The sequence below is a fragment of the Malania oleifera genome, chromosome 8 (assembly GCF_029873635.1).
Source record: "Malania oleifera isolate guangnan ecotype guangnan chromosome 8, ASM2987363v1, whole genome shotgun sequence".
Lineage (NCBI taxonomy): Eukaryota > Viridiplantae > Streptophyta > Magnoliopsida > Santalales > Ximeniaceae > Malania > Malania oleifera.
Genome location: NC_080424.1, coordinates 83,468,960 through 83,474,259, shown reverse-complemented (window position 1 = coordinate 83,474,259; position 5,300 = coordinate 83,468,960). Strand labels below are relative to the sequence as shown.

The window sequence follows — 5,300 nt, the reverse complement described above, 5'->3', positions numbered from 1 at the left end:
ATAAGAAAATAATAATAAAATAATAATAATAAAAATAAGGTAATAATAATAATAATATAATGAGAAGGGACTCCTTTGTTCTATTCGGCTAGGGCAAAAATAGGGTGTCTACAAACATCAAGATGAGTTCTTGGAAATTTTTTCCACCATCCGCATCCCTAATTTTAGTGATGATGCTCTCTGTCTTTGGCTTTTCCCGTTCTCTCTAAAGGATAAGGCCAAATATTGGTTGACGTCCTTAGTACTGAACTCGGTGTCCTACTGGACCACTATGCAATATGAATTTCTTAAAAAGTAATTCCCAATTGGGAAGACTAATCAATTTTGAAGAGCCATAACAAGTTTCTCATAAATGGATGGGGAACTCTTTTTTGAAACTTGGGAGCGCTTTAGGGGCCTGCTCCGTAAATGCCCACATCACCAGGTCCTCAAGTGGCAATTAGGTCACACTTTCTACGAAGGGTTAGCTGAGAGAGATAGGTCTATGGTTGATGCGTCGTGTGGAGGTACTTTCTTCACTAAGCATGAGAATGAGGCCTGGATTCTCTTAGAAAATATGGCAAAAAATTCTCAGTAGCAAATGGCTGCCACATGTAGACTACCTAATCCATCGAATTCCAAACCAAAAATAGTTTATGAGTTGGGCACTAGCCAAGACCTAGCCCTGACCTTGCATGTCATATCTAAAAAATTATATCAATGTTTGTCCTTAGGACCGCAGACAACAACGTGTGCAGACGTTTGTGCAATCTGCTCCAACCCTTCCCATACATGTTACAATTGCCCTCACGCGCATTCCTTGTGACGACCTCAAAATTCTATCATTTTTATTTATTTATATATATACAGTAAACATTCCTACGCAGCGAAAACATATATCATGAAACCATTTATACATAAACTGTACAATACCAGATTCTAGAATATATAGACCATACAAAAATGCCACTCTAGTATCATCTATCCCAAAAACATACACAATTTTGCCAAAAACTCACCCTATAACAAGGGTGACCAAACACTCTCTCTATCCGTGAGCCTGATCTGCTCGCCTATTTGGCTCACCTGAAAAATGTTAGAATAAAGGGGTGAGTCGAGGCTCAGTAAGTGGAAATATGCTATCACTAGTGTGTGGCAACTAAGTTAAGTATGCTTTTAAAATAATAACTGTTTTTTAATGCAATAAACAATCTGTAAATCATATCTTTCAAACATATCTTTCCTTCTCAATTTAAAGTACACTGTACCATTTGTATTTTTCTACTTTTCATACTGGTAATATCAAACTATACTGTAAAATTGTAAACATATAAATATCTGTACTTTATCCTTAGGACTATGTACGTCATGATTTGACCCTTCATAACAGGGTTGTGCGGCCCGTAGGCGGGACTCTCTCTGGTCGGCCCTCCAGATAGGTCATCATACTCTACACTACCTCAGCCCGGCCAAACTGCATCCTCTCCTAAGCTCGGGACTGGCTACTACCTCGTCAAATCGGCCCCCTCAACCCAGTGTACTGGGGAGCTGTATACTCTTCTAGCACGGCTAACGATACCCACATACTATTTGAGCTATGTGGTTGCACTCTATCTGTATCTAGCAACGATACCGTGCTCTGTGATCTGTATTTGTCTGTGTAACTTTCCTCAGGGATCTAATACTATATATATATATATATACATATATATACTCTTTTACTGTTTTCATCGTGTTTCCAAAATTACCATAACTCTGTCTTTCTATACTGTAAACACTGTATTTGTAGCATCTTGATGCTACCTCTGTATATCTATCTGTGTATTCTGTATATATACTCTGTCTATATTTTGTATGTTATGGTAATAGGAAAAACATGGCATGTTATAACACTGTATATATGTATATACCGTTCTGTAATAAATTGTAATATAAAATACTGATCTGAACATCTATATACATGTATTTGAATATATGTATATAACCATTTCATGAACTATTCATATAAAATTGTATATGCATGTACATTTCTCTGTGAATATAAATCTATCTCTGTATCATCTCATATGTTGGAAAATCATATCAAATGTATATACTATCTACATCTTTGTATTTAGAGTATGATGTTTCATAACAACTATATAAATTCATTCTTCACATGAAAAGTCTACTTAGGCCACACAAATATTTTTGCTCATTTTCTTTAAAAATAGTATAATAAACTGACATAAAAATATGCTTGTGAAATCTCTATTAACTCTATTAAAACTCCTAGCATAGAATATTTCCCTTACCTCAATTTTGAAAAGCCCCTATAAAAATTTGGTTGTATACCTGCAGGATTCCTAACCCGACATCCTAAAAACGCAATCCCCCAGAACAAAACATCAGTATTTCCTAGTTTACATCATTTTCTATAACTGTCCAAAAGTCAAAAACTCAATAAAAGACCTTACCCAGAATTTGGGATGAAATCCAACTTCGTTTTCTCGACGATCCGCTTTAGCAAACTTGTAGTGAATTCCACTAGGAGCGTCGTGGTAGCCTCGGGTCGTCAGTCCGGTGACTGGTGGGGCCAGAAATGAAGAGAGAAGAGAGAGAGAGTCGTAGAGAGAGAGAGAGAGAGAGAGAGGAAAGAGAGAGCTCGGAGGAAAATGATAAAAATCCTGGATTTCAACTATTTATAGAATAGGCGTTTTTTTCGATGAGACCCTATATTCATCGACGAGTCCTTCACAAATTTCGTCGACAAGGCCCTGTATTCGTCAACGAAATTCAGGCTGCCTTAAAACCCCTCTCGGTATTTTCTCGTCGACGAAGCCCTGTGTTCGTCGATGAAATTTCTTAACCACTCATCAACGAATCCCTGTATTCGTCATTGAGTCCTTGTAATTTCTTGAATTTATTTTATTCTCCAAAATGCAATGTTGTCGACGACGTCTATGGCCTCCTTCTGTTTCTGTATCTATTTTCCTCTCTCTTTAATATTTGAATATGAATATTTTCTGGGTCGTTACACTCCCAGCCTGAGCTTGTGCAAGAAGAAGTAAAGGCCACTGATAATTGGTACGATAAGCCATCTAATGACTCTTTTTCGACTACCTACAATCTCGGGTGGAAACAACATCATAATTTCTCCTGGAGGCCACAAGCTATGGGTTTTCAAAGCCAAAGACCTCATAAAAACCCTAATGTTATGCCTCCACACCCATATCAAAATTTTCAAAACCATCTGGACTTAGCCCCTAGACCTTTAACCATTTAGCACTTGCCTCCACCTCAATCCAAATATGATTCATTCCAAGAGACGGTGTTGACAACCCTTAAGTGAATTGAAGCTGACCGTCAAGTGAATCGACAGCTCCTTCACTCCCACTCTCAATCTATTGCAAAGTTAGAAACTACCATGGGATAGCTAGCCATTGCTTAAAGTTGAAGGGATGAAGGTAAGTTACCAAGTCAACCCATCATGAATCCAAAGGAAAAATATGAGGTAGAATGTGAACCGAACACTAGACGCTCCTCACACTCTAAGCAGGCCCAAGCGGTAACCACATTTCAAAATGGTAGGCTAACACTTGAACAAAGTAAAGAGCAGCCAAGCATAGGGGAAACCCAAAATGAAAAATTGAAAGTACCCAATGTGGATTCATGCACTCTTTCTTCCTCTAGTTGGGTACACAGACCATTGAGTCTCACATGCACCACCAGAAGAACCACACCTCACTTCACCCCCCATAAGGCTTTTCATAGCTACTCAGTGACACATCCAGCAACCCCACTCACACCCTTTATATTTAGGAAAGAGGCTTCCACCGAGTCGATCTAGGACATGTTTAAATAAGTGCCAATTGATAAGCCTCTCCTCGATGACATTGAGCAATCACTTGCGTTTATAAAATTCCATAAGGACTTGTCAACACACAAGATAGAATCAAGTGTGCATATAGATTAGAAAATTAACCCAGGAGTGTTACAACCCATCTCGGTTTCCATATGCTTTGCCGATTGATCTCTAAGAAAACAATGGGGTGTGGTAGAAGATGTGGTAGTTAAGGTGGGAGATTTCCATTTACCCATTGACTTTATCATTTTGGATATGGAGACCTCCACCAACCCAATCCCTGTCCTTTTGGGACGACCATTCCTAGCCATAGCTAATGCCTGTATTCAATGTAGGACGAGGATTATGGACATCTCATGGGCCATAAGTAACCCAGGCTAAACATATTTAATGCTTCCCAACATCCTTTGAACGCCGTCCAAGCCATGGACGAAGACGTAATTGACAAAATTGTTGGGGAAGCAACTCCTTCAATGCTATGAAAACACCTTCGGGAAATTACAGTGCAACTCGACAGCCCTACCCATGCTGAATTTGGGGATTCCCTTGAGCAATCTATGCTAAAACATGATTGGGACCCCAAATTTGAAACTAAGTTGGGGGTATGCAACTTAGGGTGTGAGGAAGAGGAAGACGAAACCAACGTTAGCGTAGAATGATGATGAGTTTAAAATAAGCTTTGAAGTGTCTGGCTGAAGACGGTAAACTTAGTGCTTCTGGGAGGCAACCCGATAGTTTTTCGTTTTTTCTTTAGTCCATAGAATCTTTAGAGTAGGTTAAGTGAGTTGAGTGTCTATTGTGTAGGATTTAGTGTAATCTGGGAGTGCGACAAAGTACAGTGACCATCATATATGAGGGCGAGCTAGTCGAATCCCTACATCGTTATTAGATTGGGAGATACTGAGAGGGTCAACTAAGTTCGTGACTAGCATTGAACATGGTGCGACCTAGCCAAGAATCATTGAGAAGTCATTTAAAATCTGCTAAACCCTGACTCTTCACTTCGTGCCTTCTCATTACAATATGGGCCAGCATAGTCACCCTTTCCTCGAACTTGCTCCTAGAGCAAACCACGGTCCCATTTGTTAGCTTTACCATGATTCCAAGACCGGGGGGGGGGGGTGAATTGGTATTTTTAAAATTTAAGCACTAGGTCAATCACCTAACACTAGTATATTCACAACCCTAGGGTCAATCTAGTGCAAGAATGTAAATGTATACAAGAAAGTCAATAAACTAACTTAATCAAACACATATGCACTAGAAAGCAATAAAGTAAAGTCGACACACAGAAATGTTATCAAGGTTCGACCAATTGCCTATGTCCCCGCCTTCGCTAACAAGCACAAGGATTACCACTATAACTTGCTCACTTAAACGGGTGGAGCGGCACCTATACAAACCAGGTCAATTAGTACAGGGCTGACCTCAACCTTTACAACAATCCTTATCGGGCTGGAATACCGCCTCCTTAGGC

General features: G+C 39.4%; 1 non-coding gene across 1 annotated transcript; it reads right to left on the bottom strand.

The window, feature by feature from the left end:
- Positions 1-321: 321 nt before the first annotated feature.
- LOC131163148 (small nucleolar RNA R71) lies at positions 322-426 on the bottom strand. Its single transcript, XR_009138928.1, has one exon. It is a non-coding gene; the product is annotated as a small nucleolar RNA R71 (small nucleolar RNA).
- Positions 427-5,300: the final 4,874 nt, after the last annotated feature.